At 46.2% G+C, this 24,350-nt stretch overlaps 1 protein-coding gene across 11 annotated transcripts in view; it reads right to left on the reverse strand.

The window, feature by feature from the left end:
* The window catches only part of CIITA (class II major histocompatibility complex transactivator), an 807,875-nt gene that overhangs the window by 360,152 nt on the left and 423,373 nt on the right, over positions 1-24,350 (reverse strand). The gene's annotated exons all lie outside the window — the stretch shown is intronic.

Genomic DNA, 24,350 nt, shown 5'->3' on the forward strand with positions numbered 1-24,350 from the left:
ATATATATATGGGGTTTGGGGGGTTTGGCATTGCGTGGGGGGTTGTGGGGGGTATCCCCCCATATATATGTTACAATTGACCTTCACAATTCGGTCAATTGTGAAAAGGTCAATTGTAATTCGAACAGTTGTAAAACAAACAATTCGTATACAACCCTCCAATGCACTGCAATGCCATAAACTGTTTCTGTCCTTTGTTACTCTTCTAAATATTTCACGCAGGCTTTGTCTTCCACAATCTGGCGCCGCGGCATGGACTTGTCGGTGCTCCGAAAATACTTCACAGGTTTGTGGACCATCTCCCCTTGATCCCTTGTGGCACCAAATCTGAGAGGTAAGAAAACCACTTAAAACTCCAGCAAGGTGGTGAATTGTGTTCTATAGGGTAAAACAGGGAAACGTATTTTAACAAAGGAGCAAGCTCAGACACAGAAGGGAGGATTATAAGGGTTGGGAATGGGGTGATTAAAGCACAAAGGCAGTGGTCGAATTGAGCGGGAGCGGTTGGGAGCGGTGCTCCTGTACGTTTTTAAATTAAGTTTTACAGCTCCTATACTTTTATTTTAAAAATAAATCGTTCCGGAACGGTTTTGTTTTAAAATAACAGTGCAGGAAGCAGTTGAAACTTGCACGTTCAGTGCGCTGAACTGAACGCTCCCTTAAACAGCAGGGGCATGTCTTTGGGGGGGTGTATTTTGTGTGGGAGGCGGTGTGGTGATGGGATTTGTGGCGAAGGGGTGCAGGCTAGCAGGGAACATAGTTCCACTACTTCTTTTCGTACACTTCGACCACTGCACAAAGGTTCATAATTTGAAGAGGGAGAACAAAATAATAGCAAGTAGTGAATCTGTAAGGTCGTGTTTGGTCAGGATTAGTAGACACTCAGTATCGGAATATATCACACAATACCGCCAGTCAGTCTGTCAATTAGTGAAACTAATGCAGTTTGCTCATTTCAGTAGGTAGTTAGTCAGCCACGGAACTCGCACCAGTCAGTCAGTAAGGATGATATGAGAGGGGGAAGGAGAATGCGCCAGCAGGAGCCGGACATTGTAATCTCATGATTGTGTCCTAGCAAGGCCTTTTGTGTTCTTCCAAATCTGCAGAGTTTCTTATCTGTAAAGGTCTTTACCTCGTCATGGTCCCTGAGAAGAGGTTTTGCATGTTCTTGTTCCAAAATGTCTCCTCTGCAGAACTGCAGATAAGTAGAGTTATCCTCGTATGAGTTTTTGTCCAAAGGGGTGCCAATATCAGCACATTAAATATACATGAAATATAACACCAGGAGGTTCAGGTTCTTGCAATAACGGCACTCCTTTAGAATTGCGGATTGGCATAACCAATTCCCATTAAAGGGTACTTTTGATGCTGATCGACTTTTGAATTCAAAGCGTGTATTAGAACTTAAAACAGATAAAATGTGCCCAAAACAATGGGGAGTTTATTCTGATGTGTATAACAAAACAGGTGTATTTGTTCATCGCATGGTCATCCTCAGAGGGCTAGCATGGTGTGATGTACAGATAACAGATGTTTATTGTTACCCAACTTAATGGTACACATTTTGCCAACTTTGGAAGGATGAAGGGCTGAAGAGTTATTTCGAAGACAAAACACCTCTAAATAAGGGGGATTCAAAGATTTGAATAAGAAACGAAAATAACAAATTAAGCATCTAAAAATAAGGAATAGCCTGGCAGAAGAGGAAGGCATAGGGCTGACACCTGATCTGTTGTAACACATTAACCCATAATTAATAAAAGATAAGCAGAAATACGAGACAGCAGAAGAAATAATCACTTTTTTTCAGTAATGTCCTATCTAATGTCCATCAGATTGGTCAATCAAATGTCACGGATACCCCCAAAGGCATGCTGGTTCACAAACCAACATGGTTGCCTGAACCCCAACACCATAGGGTCCAGAAGCTCCAAACATCCAACCGTCAGTTGTCTAAAAGACACTAGTTCCTCCGTACTCATCCCCAGATTTTCAGTACTCCCCTCATCCGTTCTCACAGGCAGTTCCACCACCCTATGCTGCTGATGAAATCCCTGGGGAGTCAGCCACCTCCAGGTTCTCCAGAATTCCTGCTGCTTCCTCTTTCCCAGTGTCTGTTACCCAGAGAGCTACCAACTACAGAATGAGGGCGCCCCTGTAATCTAGACTCCTCTGAGACAAGTACCGGGAGGCTCAGAAGATACAGACAGTTCAGTCACTGTGCATGTCCATTGTCACTGGGAGATCTCTACAATTTAGTGAGGGAATTTCCCAAGATTAGAGAGGAGCAACAGAGATGTGTCGAGGAGTTGGAGACCATAATACAGTGTTATAATCCATAGCGGGCTGACATGAATCAGGTAATGAGGGAGCAAAAGTCAAACAGTGACTCAATCTACAAGGTGGTTGCCCATGGCTGACACAGGAATGGGTAACACAAGAGAGAGACTGCTAAATTCCAAACCTAAGTGCACCCTTGGAAAACAGATAACTGTAAACAGAGTAACAGAGAATTTTCGGCAGACTATCTGGACAGTCTCAAGATAATGTTCACTCAACATTCAAATTATCATTAAAATGATAGACACTGCCAAAGAAGCAGTGGCAAATTGCTTTCTTATAGCACTTCAACCAAAGCTGCAACAGCAACTCAAAATGATCTGTGCTACGTGGCAAACAAAGCCTTTATCAGAATGTGTTACTGTAGGAAATGTCTATCCTGTGTGCCAAGAACAAGAGAAAACTGAGAACAGATTCATGGCTTTGCAGCACAAAACAATAAGCAGGTTGAACCACTGTATGCAGCAATTGCGCCGCTGTTTAACATCAATTTCAAAAAGAGCTTGAAAAAATCTTTAGAATCAAAACTGCAGCACTAAATCATGGATTAAACAATGAATGTTTGAAAGTAGTATCTTACTGGGTTAATTTCATTGTAGGGTAAATATCAGCATAATGATTAATTTGCTACACATATGACACAATAACCATCAACATCATGAAAAATAATATTGCAGACAATGATTTATCTCAAAAAATGACATTGCACATGACTCTGCCCATAACAGTTTCCCTCATTCACCACTTTATGCACAATTATTCCTCTCCTTTGAACAAAGTGTAGAGAGGCAGATGTATACATCATATATAGAGCCCATCCCCTCAGCTCCATCATATTGGAAGAACAGCAAGAAAGCATTGTGTTTGACACCTGGTATCATCCCAATACCACATCGAAGGTATGAGAGACGTTATGTGCTCAGACAACTGTACCGAATGTACCCTCAAACTGATGCGGTACACATGAGCCTGCAGACACCACTGGATACAGAAGAACTATAAGTAAAGTATGACAGATGTAAAGTGACGCCACTAAAGAGAGAAGATATAGGGACACTTAGGGCCTCATTACACGGTAGGCGGTAGAGATTTAACGTTACCGGTAATGGAATACCGGTAACGTTAAAACCCCATGCGGATCACGACCCGGCTCACCGCTATTAGCGGCACCGCTAAGTAGGCTGCCACTAATAGCGGCCAGTCCGCATGCGCGCGACCCACCATCCCGTAAATAGCGCCATGCCGCCAATAGCACACTATCACGAGTCAAGCGGCCATGCTAATAGCGGCATGGTAAAGCACCTAGAACCCCTTACCGCCATGGCGCTAATACCGCAATCGCGAACCACCCATTAAGAGAACTGAGCAGTGTTCCCACCTGCCACAGGTGGAGAAAATCAGCACAGGTGGAGGCAATGGAGACTGTGGCAGCTCAAAAGGAGCACACCACACCCCTTCCCACACCCCTTCCCACACCAAGATGGTTCCAATATTGGCAGCATTACATGGCCTGGAGGACCTCATTGCAGTGCAGCTGCAACAACAACAGGCAGCACAAAGGAGACGCAGGAGGAGGAGGAGAAGGAGGGCAAGACAGGCACAGCAAGCACCACCACGGCACCCAATCATACCACAGAGGCACCCACCAATCCCCAGGAGCAGAGGCAGTCCATTTAACCTAACCCCTGAGCAGATACACACCCTGTACCGTCTGGACAGGGCTACCATCACCAGCATCGTGGACATGATCTACGACGACATTGTGAGCCTCATAGACATCAGAACTGCCATCCCCCCGCTACTGAAGGTGGTGAGTGTGCTGCACTTCCTGGCCACAGGCACCTACCAGCATACAGTGGGACAGATGCATGGCATCTCACAACCAGTATTCTCCCGCACGCTGAACCAGGTACTCGATGCCCTCCTGAAGCATGCACCTGAACACAAATCCATGCCACGGACTGCCCAGGAGATTGCAAACACAAAAGTTGGCTTCTGTTCACTGGCACGCATCCCAAGTTGCATCAGGGCCATCGACTGTACCCATGTGGAATTGGTGGTCCCACATCACAATGAAGTAGTCTACCGAAACAGGAAGCAATTCCACTCTATCAATGTCCAAATGGTATGTGACGCCAACAAGATAATCACACATTGCTGTGTACAATTTCCTGGATCAACCCATGATTCCATGGTCCTGCGGAACTCAACTATCCCACGCTACATGGAGCACACACCGGACAACGTTCGTGGCTACTTGGTGAGTAGCAGGGCAAGTACATGGCAATGTGACTGGGGGGGGGGAAGATACTTACTCCAACTGGGTGTGAAGGGGGGAGAGATACGTACTCCAACTGGGTGTGAAGGGGGGGAGAGATACATACTTCAACTGGGTGTGAAGGGGGGGAGAGAGATACGTACTCCAACTGTGTGTGAAGGGGGGAGAGATACGTACTCCAACTGGGTGTGAAGGGGGGAGAGATACGTACTCCAACTGCGTGTGAAGGGGGGGAGAGAGATACGTACTCCAACTGGGTGTGAAGGGGGGGGAGAGAGATACGTACTCCAACTGGGTGTGAAGGGGGGTGAGGGATATGTACTCCAACTGGGTGTGAAGGGGGGGGAGAGAGATACGTACTCCAACTGGGTGTGAAGGGGGGGAGAGATATGTACTCCAACTGGGTGTGAAGGGGGGGAGAGATACGTACTCCAACTGGGTGTAGCCTGTCATATGTGGGCAAAATGCACATACAGATGTACGGCAATGTCCACCTGTGAAGGCGGCAACGTACTTGAGATGAACCGACATGCAAGTATAGGCTACACAACACAGATGACATTCCAGGTCTAGTAACATCCATCATCCATCCACATATATATTGCACAACATTCCACGCCACAAAATACAAAAATTCCACACATGCCATCAAGATTGCATCATGAATTAGTCCAGCACAACATCAATAATGCAATGTGCCCTATAATGCATGCAAAGGGATCACCACTAGCCATAGCATTTACCCACGCACCTATTCCACCACTGAAGAGATGCCTCTCTGCATGGCAACATCAATGTTGGAATGGCAGTACACCAGCAGTGTGGAAAAATATCTGCCTGAGCCCAGGGACACCGAAGACCTCGCATCACCCAGGACATGTCAATTACTGTTTGAGGCATCAATGTGGCATGTCTACTTGCAGGGTCAACCTCCCCCTTGCACGTTGCTGTCACCCAGACCATCTGCATGTATGCTGTCAATTGTGTACTTGAATCACAATGCAATATCAATTTGTGTGATATGAACAGGCCGCTCTTGAGGTGAACAGTAACAGGACCCTGTTCCTTCCCCCACACAGGTGATGCGGGCTATCCCCTGAAGACCTGGCTCCTCAAACCTGTACGGAACCCACAGAACAGGCACGAGGAGGAATACAATCGTGCACATACCCGTACCCGCATCGTGATCGAGCAGACTTTTGGCCTTTTGAAGTCACGGTTTAGGTGCATTAGCAGGTCTGGCGGTGCCCTCCGGTATGGACATGAGAAGGTGGGCAAGATCACCACTGTATGTGTCATGCTGCACAATATGTGTATCAGACGGAATGTGCCACTGCCCCCTGAGGTTGATATGGAAGCACCTGATGAGGATGATGGTGGTGATGAGGACGGAGGTGAAGGCGATGCAGGTCTTGCAAGAGGGGATGGGCAGGAGGGACGTGCTGTGAGACAGCATCTGATCAACCAAATATTCTGAGGAACATGTTTACGTACTGTCACATGGATATGGGTATCAATGCACTGGTGTATGTTTGGGAGCACGCAATTGACCCTGTCGCCAATAAAGTACACATACACAATGAAGATGTCCAACCCTGTGTTTTGATCATAAACCAGTGCATTGAGAAACAGAAAGGTGTAGAGGTGCAAGTAACAAAACATCCCACCACCCTATCCCCTACCCCCCACCCCCCACAACAGACCCATAACACCCTACCCCCCACTCCCCACAACAGACCCATAACACCCTACCCCCCACCCCCCACCAACAGACCCATAACACCCTACCCCCCACCCCCCACCAACAGTCCCTCATGTGTCTGGCATGTTTGCCCTGGCCAATGCACACAGATGAATCTCCATTGGCACCCTATTTGCCATTGTCTTCGGCAGCATCTTGGGGACGGTCAGTCGTGCGCCTGGTGGTGCGTGTAGAACGCCTGAGGGGGCTTGTCTGTCTTGACCCCAAAGATGATGATGGGGCAGACTGGGCTGGCTGTGAAAAGTGGCGGTCCATGGTGTCGGCCATGCGAACAAGGACCTCCCTGAGCATTGCTATCTCATTGCATAGCCTATCGGTGTTAGCATCCATTCTCTCAGTGGAGTGCCTCACCGTCTCCACAATGTTCTCCCTGAGTCAGGCAGCATCCCTGACATGCTGGCTAACCGGCACAGTCAGCTCATGTTGTCGCTCCAGGATGGTGGTCAGTTGTGGGGCAGTGCTGGGTGACCGTGCACTGGATGCTGTGCCCTCTGATGCACCCACTGCAGCAGGTGAAGGTAACATGGGGGACATAATTGCTGGGTAGTTGTCCTCAACAGTCACATCAGACCCAGGGGTCTGGGTTGGGGCTGGCTCTGGAGTTCTAGGGGGGCTTGGGGTGTGCATCACCATAGGCTCCACGAGGGTGTCCTCCGGATCGGATAGGGGGGCAGTGGCGGCTGCCTCACCAGCGGAGCTAGCCGCAGCTGATGGTGGGCCCTCGGTGGCAGGCATTGGTGCAAGTGGGTTCTCCACCGGTGGTGGGGCTGCAGTTTCTGGTGCAGCTACTACTGCCCTGGCAGTGGCACTGTGGTGATGTTTTCTGCTCGTCAGGTGTGGCCTTCCACCCTTGCCCCTGGATGTTGTTGGGGTGTCCTCCGGCTCCTGTGCCCTTGGCCTCTTGCACATAGCTGGTGCCTGGGATGCATCAGTGGCATCTTCACCATCTGTATGTGAGCCTGTCAGGGACGAGAAGGGGGATGGCATTGGTTGCGATTCAATATACTTAATGCAGATTAAGTAAATGATGCAGTTGTGGCCATTGGGACTTAGTAGTTGTGGATGCTGGTGATGTGCCAGTTCAGTGCCTCATCCATGCATGGTTGTGTTTGGAACTTGTCTCTGGTGTTGTGTGCATGCGTGTGTGTTTGGGTCTGACACTGACTTGGTGAAGGATGGATGCATGTGTGGATGTGTGTCCATGCATGAGAGGAGTCTGTGCTCACATATGGGGGGACAGTACATTCACATCGCATCCTGTCATGTGTACACTCACCTCCATCTGAAGTGGTACCCACGCCGAACTCCATGCTGCCCACTCCTTCAATGGATTCGACGGCAATCAGGTTGGAACATGTCTCCTCCCATTCCTTCATTCGGATAGGTGAACCATCTCCACCGGCACTGGCAATGCAATGGTTTTCAGCCAGGATGCCCCTCACCCGCAGTCTGAGGTCGTCCCACCTCTTCCTGCATTCGCGCACAGTGCGCGTGCTGGTGCCCACAGCACTGACTTTGACAGCTACCTCCTCCCAGATGGCTTTATTTTTCAATAAGGTTGGCCGGCGCATGTCATTAGCAAACACTACGTCGGCATTCTCAGCCAGGGTCTGTGTTAGCATGTTTAGTTCCTCTGGCGTATATTTCTCTTTGTGCTGCCTGTCGGAGGTTTTTTTTAGTGCCTTGGGCATGATGCAGGTGTCCAAGATGATTTTGCACTGCTCACAACTCAAAACAGGTCCTGGGGGCAGAGGATGGGAATGGATTGTGTTTTTAAAGATGGCCGCTGTGCTCTTTCCCGTTCCTGTGCGATGACGCTATTTCCGGTTCCGCAATTTAGCATGTAGCGCGAGGGCGGACGTGCTATCTGCACTATCGTGGAAGCCGGTAAGGGACTTTTAGGGGACTTTACCGGCATAGCGGTAGGGTCATTAACGGCATGGCGCTATGCTCGTGTCCGCGTACTCGTGATCGTGCACTATTAGCGCCCTCTTGCGAGGGCAAACACGTTAATAGCGCCATGCCGCTAATTTGCGGTTTTTACCGCACAACGTATAATGAGGCCCTCAATCTGTTTTATGGATATCTAAAGAATGAAGATGTAATTGAAGCAACAAAGTAAACATGTATGTAAATGAAAAGGAAAACCATATACACTAAGAAGATAAGTGATAAGAGATGTAAGCATAGAAGCTTGCTAAAGTAGGAAATAGAACACGAATAAAGCAGCCATGTTGAGAAAATGGACGTTGGCATTGTACACAAATCAGCAAGAAGCCTTGAGAAAGGGAAACAAAGGCTGCAGTGCTGACAAGTACTGAAATACACATTTGTGCAAGAACAAAGGATATTTGGTTGGCTCAGAATCAAGGATGCCACAGCAAGAAGCAACTGCAAGGCTTGAAAGGAGTCAAAGAGGACAAGCTACATACACAGGACATAGTTCTCTTAGATTAAGTAAAGGAGTGAATAGTTGCCTGTGCCAAGTATCGTGCAATAAAGATGCAGAAAGTACATGCAGAATGGAGCAACCAAGTTTCCAGAGGCCAAGTAGAGTAACATCACCCAGTATAATTGAATCAAATAGCACTAAATAGAAAGACAGAATGGACAAAACATGGTCTCCTCACACGTGGGGAACCGGGACATCCGACCCAGCCCTTTAAGACGCGGTAGCAATACCTTGAGATGAATGGGGATGCAGAAGTTACTCAAACAATAATAATCGAAACGATTCAGGAAGTTGGCAAAAGTTGACTGTTTTAATGTCAATTATCTAAAACAGGGAGTACAATGGACATAAAAGGATGTCTCACAGAATGGTCTCAATGATTTTCATAAAAAACATCATACCTATAGTAAAAACTCATCATTGATGACGTTGACCTACGTATTTGCTAATGTCATCCTACATGGAAAACTACAAAAACCTATTGGAGAAAGTGATTGGGTCTAAGGGAACGTCTAGGTATACGTTCCATACTAGTCTCAGAGAGTGATAGACTCCTTAACATCAGGTGGGGCAACTGAGCCCTCCCCTCAAACAGGTCACTACGAATGTCACTAAATACACAACGTCCCATTGGTTACACAAACTATAGGGCCCTTAATTACGCGCCCCCCTACAATCGGTTGGCACTCTTACATCCGTCATTACTTTTCCACCTAGGCTAGCAGCACACAGGCTGGACTTCCAGGTGCTGGTGAGCTGGTCATAACCATAGCTTCCCACCAATTAGCATATCATCACCTCAGTGTTCTGCATGTCAATTAAGGCTTTGAACTCGGCCTTGGAAATGTTCTTTGCTCTGGAGAATTCTGGGGAGTGGAGTCACGCTCTGCCTCCTTGTATAGGTGTGGTTCGTCATGTTTGTCCAACTTCATCCTTCCACGTGACTGAAGACCACAAATTTGAGCTCTGGTGCATATAAAAGACAATTTTTGAATAGACCTCTGGCGTCTTCCTTGTTTTCGCCCATGTCTTCTGAACAGGAGTTTTGTTCTTTCACACAATTGTAACTAATGTCTGCTCATCCCAGTCCGATATGAACTTGGCTTCTTGGGGCTGGTCCAGCCTCGCCTTTCTGAGATTCATTTCTTTAATTTCATTGCTTTAACTGCAACACACTGGAAAAGGCCTTCTTTCCTTGTCCCAGCTGTGCTATAACATGTAGTGGAATCATCCATTCTTTACTTACTCCTATATATGTATACATTGGTGCGTGCCGCAATCTATTCACTACAAAGCTAGCCTCAAGAATACTTTGTCTGCTTGCGTTTCTTTGCATGTGTACACATGTAAAAATGACTTGATATCTTCATCATTTCTGTAGCATAGGCCTCTTCATCTTGAGCCCAAGATGTTACTTATTTTTGATAATTTCTTGATGACTTATAGAACATCTTCATTCTCTTGTCTCTGCATCTCTTCTATGTACGTTAGTCTGGCCTCGTCTGACGTCACCAGTCTGCTCTTCCATTCATTGGTCCTGTTTCTTCTGGAATTTCATTCAAATGGCCATCATACTGTCGTCTATGCAGGAATGGCTTTCTCATTGGGAACCTTGCTTCCAGGATTCTTCTTGGTATCTGTATTTTCACTGGTACTACTCTGGCTCCCAACATATAGGCAATATGGGCGAAATGGTTGAGGTGGGGGTACTTGGCTCCTTCTCTACACCCCCCCCCCATCTGGGCAATTCATCGACCACTCTCCCATCATCCTTCACATCTAGGCATCCTCTTCTGAAGAAATGCTTCTTTGGGATCTATATCTTTATTACCCCTTTCAGGCATCCAGCTTATTTTACATGCTTATCCATCCTTGTTCCAATTCATGGGCATGCACTATCCACTTGGACTGCAATAGGTCCACTTTCCCACATACTTCTTATGGTTGTTTGGATACAGGAACTTTGTGTCTGAAATATCAACTTCACTTCCCGATTCGACCCCTCACTCCCGTCCTCACCTGATGATACGCTCTTGGTTAGCTTCTTCTTCCTTTCTCTGATAGATGATTTCTTTTTATGGAGATATGGCCTACCGCGGAACGACGCCACAATGGTTGTTGGATACCTCTGGAAACCAGTGGCCCTAGATCCGCAGCGCAGCCAGAGGGGAAAAAGCCAAACAGGCAAAAAAAAATGAATATGCCTTCGAGAGGCAAGCGTGGTGGTTCTGAAGCCGACTGGGAGGTGGTGAATTAGCTCTGCAGAATCCGGAGAGTCCTTAAGCGTAGAAGGTAAGAAAAGGAGGGCAAGTCCTTCCCCCTTGAATGGCCAGGAATCAGAGAGAAAAGGCAAGCAAAACGCCAGGTGAAAGCACTGGAAGCAAGCAGCTGAGTGTTAGAAGATACAGGTAAGTAAAGAGCAATGAGATGGAGCGTCGCGGGAGGCGCGGAGATAAAGGCAAAGATGAAACAGCGGTACCTAGAGAGGGGGCCAGGGGGCCAGATCAGAAAAGCAGGGCTCACCGGAGCCAAGGGGAAAACACTGTGAGCGCCACAACAAAGCGGAAACAAGCACAGTTGCAACGCGGCCGCTGCCGGGCAGGGAAACACTAATGAACCCGGCGGCGGCCATGATGGAAAAGACTAGACGCAGCCTGACGTTGCATTTAGCATGATGGAACAATCCCATGGCGACCGCGTCCCCATCGGTCCCATAGGCGCAAATAGAAGGGACGCATGACAGTATGCCCCCCTCCAATGTGGGAGAATCCAGGCTTGCCGGATGAGCCCAGTAAAACTTTCTCACCAATCGAGGGGCCTGGACATTTCTCATGCACTTGGGTAACTGAAGATGAAACGCTACCGGATTAATCCGAGATATCACAGTGTAGGGACCCACAAACCGAGGAGACAATTTAGAAGGATGGATCAATCTGGGTAGATATTTAGTGTACAGCCAGACCCGGGATCCTACTCCAATAGAAGGAACCTCGGTACATTTTAGGTCAGCCAGAGTCTTGTAGCAGTGACGGGCCTCAGTCAGAGCCCTTCTGGCGGTTCTGTGTCCTTCCGAAATTTGCTGCAGTCGGTCATCAATAGTGGGGCATACCGTATTGGAAGACGATACGGGCATGATACCCCTCAGGTGTTTACCAAAAGTGCTGAAAAAAGGACTGAGGCCAGTGGCAGAATGCTTAGAGTTGTTGTAAGCAAACTCTGCGGTTGACAATAAATCGTACCAGTTGTCCTGTGCGCTATTAACACAGCACCGGAGGTATTGCTCTAAGGTACCGTTGAGTCTCTCAGTCTGTCCATTGGTTTGAGGGTGGAATCCTGAGGACAGTGCCCGTTCAATCCCCAATTTCCGACATAAAGCCTTCCAAAATTTAGAGGTGAATTGATTCCCTCTATCTGAAATGATCTTGGTGGGTAAACCATGTAAGCGGAAAATATCACGCATGAACACCTCTGGCTAATTTGGTAAGCAAATCCACTGTGAACATTATACAAGTATGACCTCGAGAAACCGGAAGTTCCACTTTGAAATCAGTGGAGATTTGCTCCCACTGGCTTTCAGTTAAGGGGATTTGTTCCAGAAGTCCTATGGGCTTTTGGAAGCGATGTTTGCTTCTGGCACATTGAGCACAGGTTTGGACATACTTCTTTATGTCAGAAGACATATCTGGCCAAAAAAGACCTCCCGACGAGTTCTTGAGTATTCTTACTGCCTCGATATCCTGCTGTACACTGATCGTGGCACCAAGACATAACCTTGAGCCGTAAGTCAGGTTGAGGTACATACAGCCTTTTGTTGACAAAGCACAATCCTTCCTTCATTTCGACCTGGGTCCTTACCGACGTGAAGTCTGGGAGATGAATACAGGCGGTGGCAGTCTTGACTTGGGAAAGGAATGAAGCAGTGGACGCAATAAACACTCTGTCAGAGAAGAGTCTTTCCTTGAGATTTGATGCATGGTCTTCTATGGCACACTGACGGGACAGCGCATCGACCACCACATTCACACTGCCCGAGAAGTAGGTAATCTCAAAGTCATACTGAGCGAAGAAGTGAGCCCACATGGCTTGCAGTGAATTGTCGCACTCCATATTTTGTAACGACTTGAGGTTTCTGTGATCCATCCTGATGGTGAAGGGACTTACACCTCCCTGTAAGAGATGCCTCCAGTCCTCACAAGCTAGTTTGATCGCCAGAAGTTCTCGCTCAATAACCGAATAGTTATTTTGACTGGCCGTGAGTGTCTTAGAGAGATATGCAATGGGATTCTCTATACCTGCATGTTCTTGGAGAAGGACCGCTCCCACCGCATTAGCAGATGCGTCTGCTTCCAAGATAAATTTCCTAGACCGATCCGGCTGCTTCAGAATGGGGGCTGAGCTGAATCTCTCCTTCAAGTCTCGAAATGCGCCTTCAGCCTCTGGTGACCATGAAAACGGTTGTTTGCCTTTCTTGAGTAGAGTTGTGATGGGAATTACCATGGACAAGAAGTTCTTGATGAACTTACGTAGACATTGGTGAATCCCAAAAACCTCTGGACTTCTTTCACCGAGGAAGGGGATGGCCAATCCAAAATTGCAGAAACCTTCTTCGGATCCATCTTAATCCCTTCTCGGGAGAGGATGAATCCCAGATAGGGAACCGATGATGCCTGAAACACACATTTACTGGATTCAACCAATAGATGATTTTCTTGAAGACACTGAAGTACTTCATGTAGGTGAGTGGAATGTTCTTGTGAGGTTTTAGAAAAGACCAAAATGTCGTCCAAGTAAATGATTACAGAGTGAAGCAGTAGATCAGAAAAGGTTAGATCCATAAATCGTTGAAACACTGCGGGGGCATTAGCCAGTCCGAAGAGCATCACTCTGAATTCATACAAGCTGTAGAGTGTTCTAAAGGCGGTCTTCCATTCATCACCAGCTCGAATGCGTAAGAGATGGTAAGCATTCCGGAGATCGAACTTGGTGAAAATCACTGCTCCTTTTACTGCCTCAAGAATGTCCGAAATGAGGTGCATAGGATATCTGTCACGAATGGTGACCTTGTTAAGCCCTCGATAGTCAATACAAGGTCTGAGTTCGGTAGAATCTCTTTTAGTGATAAAGAACAGGGAAGCCCCTGCTGGTGATTTCGATGGTTGAATCAAGTCATTCTTGAGATTTGCATCAAGATACTCGCGGAGTGCAACTTTCTCCATTAGGGACAAGGAGAACATCCTACCAAACGGTACCAGAGCTTCAGGGATGAGATCAATGGCGCAGTCTTCGGGACGATGGGGAGGCACGTCATGTTCTACCTTTTCCAAGAAGACTCTGTCATATCCTTGGAATTGGGGTGGTACCGAATGGATTGTGCGAGTTTGGGTTTCCACAGCTTGCAATATGGCTGGTTGGTAACGCTGGGACGTCAAGCAGGACTGATTGCAGTAAGAAGAGAGAAAACTGAATGTGTTCTTAGACCAGTCTATAGTTGGATCCATTTCGGCAAAGCCAAGCTATGCCCAAGATGATAGGGAAATGGGCAGCCCAAATGATATCAAAGGAAATCTCCTATTTATGGTGTTGGATGGTAACTTGAATGTTCTCGGTGGAATGAGTAATGGGTCCTGAACATGGGGGAGTTCTGTCGACTCCTTCTACATTGAGATTTTCTTTGTTTTGCACCCGGTGGACACCCATCTTGTTGGCCCATAGAGTGTCCATGAAGTTGCCCGCATTGCTGCAATCAATAAGGGCCAAAGTATCCACTGATTGTTTCCTCCAGGACAGATGCAGGGTTACCACCATGAGGCACGCATCTTCAGTCTGGCGTGTTGGGGCTATCGAAAGAGTCACATAGTGACTTCCATTATCTCCTCGAACCGTGGTCCCACCTAAGTTCGAGGCGATCCATTTCCCGAACGCCTTGGTGGAACTTCTGGACAGTTACGAAGCAGATGGGAGGTGGATCCACAGTACATGCAGAGACCAGTATCTCTGCGCCATTTTCTTTCCTCGGGAGTGAGCAGAGATCTCATTGATCCGATCTGCATGGGTTCTTCCTTATTAGAGACTCCAGAAGAGGGTGGGAGAGTCGGTGAGAGAGAAGGAAGCCCGAAGGTCCCTCTTCCCTTCTTCTTCTCTTGCCTCTGTTCATTTATGCGATGCTCGATCTGCAGTGTAACAGACAACAGTTCCGAGAACGAAGAAGGACGTGGAACTCTCGCCAGTTCGTCTATTAATTCTTCCTTGAGTCCCCGATGGAAAATGGTGAATCTAGCTTGCTCTGGCCAACTTCACTCTGTGGCTAGCCGTTTGAATTTAGTAATGTAGGACAAGAGGTCCATCTGTCCTTGGTGAACCTCTAATAGCTCTTCACAAGCCATATATTTGATCTCTGGCCTTTCAAAGGTATGTTTGAATCTCATGAGGAAGGCCCCCCAATCCCGTACAACGGGGTCGTCAGTAGTAACCAAGGGATTGGCCCAAGCCAATGCATTCCCCGTCATATTGGAGATAACAAAGCCAACCTTACGTAGATCCATAGAAAAGATTGTGGGACGAAAGGCGAAGTATACATTGCATGCCTCAATAAACTCTTTGAGATGTTTTGATGTCCCATCAAATTTTCCTGAGGACAGGGGCATGGGAGGGAGGTCGGGACTGTGAGGTTCCCTGTATGCCACCAACTGACGGAGTACCGTGTTTTCCGCCTTGAGATTCTGCATTTCTTGATTTAAATTTCGTACTTCAAGATTGAGGGACTGAACTGCTGCAACTAGTTCTTGGACCTGTTCAGCAGTAGCCATTTCGGGATGGGTTGGGCGTTGCAATCTCTCAAAAATATCAACTTCACTTCCCGATTCCGACCCCTCACTCCCAACCTCACCGATGATACGGTCTTGGTTAGCTTCTTCTTCCTTTCTCTGATAGATGATTTCTTTTTATGGAGATATGGCCTACCGCGGAACGATGCCACAATAGTTGTCGGATAAATCCGGAAACCAGTGGCCCCGGATTTGCAGCAGCCTGAGGGGAAAAAGCTAAACAGGCAAAAAAACGAATATGTCTTCGAGAGGCAAGCGTGGTGGTTCCGAAGCCGACCGGGAGGTGGTGAATGAGCTCCGCAGAATCCGAAGAGTCTGTAAGGGTAGAAGGTAAGAAAAGGAGGGCAAGTCCTTCCCCCTTGAATGCCCAGGAATCAGAGAGAAAAGGCAAGCAAAATGCCAGGTGAAAGCATTGGAAGCAATCAGTTGAGTGTTAGAAGATACAGGTAAGTAAAGAGCAATGAGAGGGAGCGTCGCGGGAGGCGCGGAGGTAAAGGCAAAGATGAAACAGAAGCAGCAGTACCTGGAGAGGGGGCCAGGGGGCCAGGTCAGAAAAGCAGGGCTCACCGGAGCCAAGGGAAAAAGACTGTGAGCGCCACAACAAAGCGGAAACAAGCACAGTTGCAACGCGGCCGCCGCCGGGCAGAGAAACACTAATGAACCCGGCAGCGGCCATGATGGAAAAGACTAGACCGCAGCCTGACGTTGCATTTAGCGTGATGGAACAATCCCATGGCGACTGCATCTTCACCGGTCCCATAGGCGAAAATAGAAGGGACGCATGACACTTTGTTCCTTCAGGTACATGAATACTGGCCTTCACAAAATCTCTGATTTCTTCATCTGTCAACTCTCTGACCTTCCATCCTGATTCAACATCAATCATGATCTTCATCCCTATGGCTTTCTTGGCAGTCTTCTTGCATTGTGAAAGTATTATCCTAGTCACACAGAATCCAAGCAGCACCAGCACGATCAGGGCTCCAAGAAACGTGAACATGTCTGCCATCCATTGTGGAACCCAAGAAAAGAGCGATCCAAACCAGCTATATTCAGCAATGTCTTCTACTTGGTCTATCATCTGGACGTGTAGCGCTGCCAGCATCTCTATGGCCTCTGTCAAGGTGCCATTCTCGTCATCATGAGAAGGTATAAACGTGCAACATGATTCCCCGATTTTTGAACAAACACCTCCATCCATAGCTGTGATCATGTCCAGGACATATCTGTTCTGACGAGTCATCAGTCGTATGGCTCTCATCTCTTCCCTGATAGCATTGAATCCCTTTATAGTAGTGTTGATTGTCTGCAACAATTCCCAACTGGCAATCTGTAGCCATTTAGTATTTGCTCCAACCTGAATCCTTGGCATGAAGATCATCGTGAATATCAACCAAGTCTGGCTGAACGGTCAGTGTTCATAAGGGATGGAGTCAAAAGCCTCTATTGATTCGGCTGAGAAGTAGTTCTCCCTCTTCATTTGATTAATCAGTTCCACAGATCTCTTCTTCCTCAGGTGAACATCTGCTTTAGGAAAGCTGTCAAGGCTTAAGTCACTTTTAGGAATCACCAATGCTGGAACATGGACATTTACTAAGGAGTATCGTCCTCCCCAATCCTTGTGTAGCTTCATATAAGCTCTGGATCCACAAGCCCAATAATGATCCATTATCACTGCTGTCACAATGTTAATTCCTGGTGCATCAAAGACTCGACCACAGTTCTGGTTCTCTCCAACCTTTCTTGTGCCATTGTTCCTGAAGCACAGCTTTGCACATTCCAAAGGCACTATGTGCAAGGGTCCTCCTTTATCTTCGACCCATGTCAATAGTTTAGCAAGTTTCGACCATAAAGGTTTACACAGCATTTCCCCATTTCCAATAGTTGGTTGGAAGTGACCCATTATTACCTAGTCTCTGCAGATCACCACACCTTCTTTCTAACCATCTGGTGAAAGCACTGATCCCCAAATCTGCATCTGGCCTCTGTTCTTCCATTTACAAATTTCTTCTGCAGATTTTTCTGGACTCTCCAGTCTTCTGTTTACTTCCCATCTGATTCCAGCTGCTTTCACTCCAGGCTTTTCGCATTTGATCATGTGATTCTTAGTATGCGTTCTCAGCCTAGCCTGTGTGTCTTGAACATAATCATCTTCCTCTGGATCTGTCCATTCAGTTTCCCATTTGAGATAGGCTGTTCGACCCATGAACTGGCCTCTTGTACGACTGAATTCTATGTGTGAGAGACAATGGGGGTCATTACAAGTTGGGCGGTAAGGGATACCGGGAACTGGTAAGGAGACAGGTGCCGGTAATCCCTTACCGCCCAATTCCGTGGTCCCTTAGCGGGAGCCTCAAAGAACGTGTGGTCTGACCACACATCCTTTACGGGTCCCGCTAAGGGGCCAGGGTGCTAATAATGGTACCGCAAATTGCAGTACAGTTATTAGCTACTTCTCCATTCCCAATGAGCTCTATGGGGGCTCAAATGGGAATGGGGAATGTTTTGTTCAATGGGGATTTACCGGTCCCTCCAGGGTCGGAATTCACCGGTAAGTCCCCATTGAACAAGACCGGTGCCAGACCCGCTATTGGAGGCAGCCATGGCGCAAATAGCGCCATGGCTACCTCCAATCTCGGAATGAGGCCCAATGTGCAGTCAGGATGTCTATTTCAATAGCTATGAAGATCTTACACTTCCCCATGCTATAAGGCAGGAGGGCACATACAAAGCATTCCTCCTATGAGGTCCACCTTCCCACTTCTTTCCTATGCTGATATCATATGTTATTCCCCAAGTATGCTGTACTATCCAGGTAATCATTCAACTCATGATCATCCTCCCTAGCACTTCTCTTAGGTCTCATTCTCTTCTTATGAGTTTCTATAATCATCTCACGAAGCATGTCAGCATAATTCCTTATTACTGGACCAATCATAGGAACATTAGTAAGTGGAGTTGGTGCTTTTACGTGTGGTACCTGTGTAGGCTTGCTCCTAGATAAACTCTTCTTTTGTCTTTTCTTACGAGCCTGTTTCTGGTGCTCAAGGAAAATCTCTATAACACCTTCTTCTAAGGAAAGATATCTAGTAACATTTGTAACAGAACCAGGCACTCCTACACGGATTACTGGAGTAGGGACAGTTACATAAGGTCTCGGCTGTCTAGTCGTTGTCACATTTGTACCCTCCTTCTGCATAGGAAGATACGCAGGAATCCTTGCTTCATTTGGATCAGATAGTAAGCAGTACGCACTGTGAGAGAAGTATCACTATAAACAAAATGCATGTATAGATGATGTATAGATACGCCCACTTCTTACAACAGTAGCTTCTTGCACATCATGGAGGTCTCTCGTTGTTGGCCATGACATCATTGCTATTGACAATGCCCATTCTTATTCTTTTTTAAGGAAGGAAAAATCTACTTTCATTTGGGCAACATCATTAAATATTGTAGAATCTGCTGACTCCGTTCCACAAGTTCTTCAATCGGCTGGCTGATTGCAGAACGATGAACAAAGTTCCCAATGAAGACAAAGGAATCGTCTTTTCGCCAGACGAAATGTGGATGCTCCTCCAGCAAGAAATAAAAGACTTCAAAAACATTACACTTTTGCATCTCTTCCCTCGAAAGTCTAATTCAGGATGTCCTCAATGTTCTCTCAGAATATAGGTTTACTTGTTCAATGATATCTTGTAACAATTCATTAAATACCACTGTATTCCTCGGGTCTATCAAGAAAGTGCAAATGTCAGTTAGTCTTCCAACAAGATGCAGGCATTCTTCCATCAAGTAATAAAATACCATGCCAGCCAGTCTATGTGCATTATCAGTATCATTATCATTATGGCTGTGAGCAATCTCCTCAGAATTGGACCAGACTTAGGATCTTGCAGGAAATTACGAGCATCAAAAGTTCTCCCCACCAACGGAGGGCAAGAACGAAGAATGTATATAAAAACAGCAAGGATGATCTGATGAACGTTTTCATTGGGCACCACCATGGGCCCAATGAAACATCCGGTTGTTGTAGTACCTCCTTCTGTGTTCTGCGCCCTACACCCCTTCCGCTTGAGCTGATCTGAAATGACAGAGATACTTGTAGTCATACATGTTAAGAAAGTAACTCCTTTCTGCTGATGTCTGGGCATCACTTCTAGTTCTAGATCAATGTGTGAGGGGTGTCCTCATCCACCTTCCTGTTTAATGGGGCGTAAGATGGTGGTCCGAGCCTGGTTAATTTCTCAACGCATACAATGCCAGTGGTAGGCAATGCAACCATCCTTTCTTAAGGGTAAGCTTCAATTTGGCTATCCTTTCTTTAAGCAGGCCGTTGAGCCTCTCACAGAGCCATTCGCTTGCAGGTGAAAAGCCAATGAAAACTTGTGCTTTATAGTAAGCAACAAGGTTATCTGTTGAAAGACTTCATGAACAAAATGAGGGCCATTATCTGATCTCAATACTTCACATATTCCCTATCTAGGAAATACTTCTCATACTACAAATGTCACAGATCTGGATATGTAAATGGACCAGCTTCAATCCACCTTGAAAAGGGACATACTACTACAATCATATATCTGTATCCATTACAGACTTGCCGCATGTCAACATAGTCGATATGTAAATGCTGAAAAGGACCATTAGGTCTCGGAATAACTCCTCTAACTATATGCAGTGTGTGCCCATCAGTAAACCTTTGACATACGATGCAGTTTACTACATAAAATGCAACATGTTCTACCAAATTCGGAACAAACCATTCCTCTGCAATCGTTCCGGCGAGGCTCTCACTAGTGAAATGCGCAGGGTAGTGTAGCTGTTCCAACGTCACCCTTAATAAGGCTACAGGCATCACCGGATTACCAGTGCTGTCTTGTCGCCACAGTGCTTCAGAAGGGTTTAAAGAACACCCTCTCCGCGTCCACAGGTCTTTCTCATCCTGCAGCGCTTCTCCTTGAATTTTCACTAGCTGAGTCTTAGACAAGTTGTTATAACTTTCAAGCACACTCATCATCACTACCATGTTTTCACTCACAGGTGTGTCAAACATCGTAATGTTTTCTGAGCATGCAACACGTGTCGCTTTGTCTGCTGCTTGATTTCCACGTGAGATAAAGTCTGCCCTTTTAGTGTGTACTGCACACTTGGCGACTGCTATGGCTACTGGGAGTTGTAGTGCTTTAATGAGTCTGTCCAATAAGGCGGCATGTTGCACTGAAGTACCATATGCTTGGAGGTAGCCCCTCCTTTTCCAACGCGCTAGCCCTGCGTGTACGGTCGACATCACATAGGCAGAGTCACTGTACACCATCACTTCCTGGCCTTTGTGATTCTCGAGCGCGACAATCAGTGCCACTAATTATGCACCCTGTGCCGAAAAGTGAGACGGTAGTTGTGCACTTATCAATACTTCAAACTCACCATTGGCTGCGTGTTTCACCACAGCGGCACCTGTATATCTCTGTCCATCATTTTGATCGATTCTAGAAGAAACGTCAATAAAGAGAATCTCCCCAGCTGCCAACGCATTTTCTTTCACCCTTGGTATCTCATCATAGAATTCCACATAGTTCGAGCAATCATGTGCATGCTCGTCCTCTGCCAGTGGTTTGGCTACAAACATGGCAGCGTTCACCATTCTGCATCAAACTATTTTAATAGCTGGATTTGATATAACCATCTCGTAGGCAGAAGCCCTTTAAGAAAATGTGCCTTTAGGCTTTCCAAAATGGCAAACAAAGCATGTTCAACAAATAACGTGATAGAACACCACATTACTATGCTGGCAGTCTTCTCAATGGCGAACACGGCGGCTGCCAAAGATTGTTCGCAAGGAAAATGACCCCTCATTACTGGGTCCAAAATCCCACTGTAATATGCAAGGGGCTTGTACCCCAAAGTGGTTCTCTGCGTGAGTACTGCTGTCATAACAAAGCCATTCGTGTGCGAAAATAAGAATTCCTCAGTATAATTGAGAATCCCTAAAACTGGAGCTGTGCAAATTGCCTTTTTCAACTCATCAAACCCTTCTTCCACTTCCTCAGTCTAGACAATTTTTTCCTGAGTTGCTTTTGCTTTTTTAAGAGCCTGCAACAAGGGCCTTATATATGAACTGTAGTCAAAGACCCATGCTCTCACATAATTACATAGTCACAAAAATCTTTGCATGTGCTTTATTGTGTGTGGCTTTGCAGTTTTCAAAATAGCCCCAGCTCTCTCAGGAGTGACCTTTTTTCCTTCATGCCAAATTAACTGACCTATGTACAACACTTCCTCTTGACAATACTGCAATTTCTCAGTGTCTACTTTATATTCTTTCTCTGCAAGGATAGTCATCAGTTGAACTGAATCGTGTCTGCACTACTGCAATCCAACACTTTCCAAGTCAATATTACTTAAGTCCATCTCTAGGACTCTATTGAAAACAGATGGAGACTCACAGTACCCTTGAGGAAATCTCGTGCTTTTCAGTTTGTTTTGTCTGAACGTAAGTGACGTCAGATTTGGAGAATCCTTATGCAATGGGATTGAGAAAAACGCATTTTTCAATTCAATCACAGTGAAATATCACACTTTAACAGGTATATTACATAAGATCATTGCAGGATTAGAAACTAGAGGGAACTCGGCCTCTACAATCTGGTTAATCAGGTGGAGATCTTGAATTAAACACCACAAACCCCCCCTTACTTTTTTCACAGGGTACACTGACATATTACACAGTGATTCTAATGTCACTAAGATATCTTGTTCCATCATGGCGGATATCGTCTTGAAAATACCTTTGTCTGCCTCTCGAGACATGGGATACTGTTGTGCTTGAGGTAATATTTCTCCTGGTTTCAATTTAATCTTTACTTCTCCAGCTCCTTTCAATAGGCCTACATCATAGGGGCCTGTTGGCCATAATGAAACTGGCACTTTTGCCATGTCTTCATAAAAAAACTCGGGACGCTTCTGAGCTAACATCATTTTCTGAGGAACCTCACGTTTAATTGCTTGTACCCAATAAGTAATATTCGTTTCAAATATTACTTCATCATCTGATGGATAGTCTCTAAATATATTCTTATCAGTGCAGTCAGTCAATCTATAACCTTCCCCAATGGCAATCACTGTGCACCATTGTCTGCCTTCATAATTAGTTCCATCAACCGAAGCCATTTCCCCTCCTACTATGGCTACCTGTAAATCTAAGGGAAAGACTTGTCCTTCCCTTCATCCATAAGTATCTTTAGCCTAAATAAAAATTCATCAGGTATTCTCATAGTTCTACCCACTAAACCTGCCAACCATGTTAACAGAATGCGTACCCCATAGTGAAAAACTTCTGGTTCTAATGGTACTGTCCACTTGTCCTTTAAAGACCATAATAAATTCACTCACGCTTAAATAATGTATTCCTGATGTTGAACACACTAAGCCTTCATCAGTGAACAAAATCGTCGTGTTCAACTGTGTCATTAAATCTCAACCTAATATATTGACAGGTGTCTGTCTCGAATATAATAATGGCCCAGACATGTCACATTCTGCTATAGAGACTGGCATTTTTTCAGTAAAATGAAATCTACGTGTAGCTCCTGTAAAACCTTGAGTATTAATTGCATTCCCAGATAATGTAAATTTCCCCTCTCACATACATGAGCATGATGCAACTGTGTCAACTACAAAAGAAAAAGATGTGCCTCCTATACTGATGTCAACCCTTGGTTCCTCTTGAGGATTGGGGGTCACTGATAGTATCGAACATATCAAGTCTCCCAGTGAGCTGTCCTATTGTTGGTAAATTCTCATCCCTGTACCTGTGAAAGGATTCCCTCCATCAACAGTGACACCCCCTATCCTAGGAGTCATCAATTGGCCCGTGCTTGTGCCCTGCTGTATCTGCATGGGTGAATGCTGCGACTGCCCTTGCAGAGGATTCACTGTTGTCTGCTGTGTTTGTAAATCTTGCTGCACACTCGGTGCGTGTGTTTGCTGCACTGTCTGATTTTGAGAAAAACCCTCTCCATTTTGTTGAGTGTATGCAGGCGGGTATGTGGTCCCCCCTCTTGAGAATTGCCCATTTTGCACGAAACCTTGCCTTCAACACATGTGTGCAAGGTGCCCTGACATACCACATCTCCAACATATAGGAGGTCTCCTAATTTGCCCTCCCTGCATGTTTTGACTATCGTCCTGCGTAATTTTGAAATCCACTCTGATTAGTCTGGAAATGTCCCCGATTATTCTGGAAGCCTCTGTCTCGGAAGCCTCCCCTTCCCTGTGGTACAAATCCATTATTACCTTGATCGAACTGCCTTTGGTATTTACCTGTGGCATGCCTCCTGCTTGCTGCGAACCTGACCCTTCCTCACTTATCAACATTGCCCCTTCAATGGTGTATTTTGACATTTTTTTCTACACCAATTTTACCTCTTCACTTTTCCTAGCATCATCTTTCTTTCGATTCCTCTCTTGCAACAGTCTGCAATAATGCGCAATGGTCAGCTGTATTTCTGACTATGGCTTTGCTTCCATGCCCACCAATTTCTTGAGCTGCTTCTGTACTGGCACTGGCAACCCCTGACATAATATATGGTAGAACACAGGTATAGATTTCCCCCAAGGCTCGCAAGTCTACATGCTCCATTCCTCCTAATATTTCTGAATGTAAACAACAGGATCATCCCCTTTCTGCATCCT

The sequence above is a fragment of the Ambystoma mexicanum genome, chromosome 2q (genome assembly GCF_040938575.1).
Source record: "Ambystoma mexicanum isolate Mex_15411 chromosome 2q, UKY_AmexF1_1, whole genome shotgun sequence".
Taxonomy (NCBI): domain Eukaryota; kingdom Metazoa; phylum Chordata; class Amphibia; order Caudata; family Ambystomatidae; genus Ambystoma; species Ambystoma mexicanum.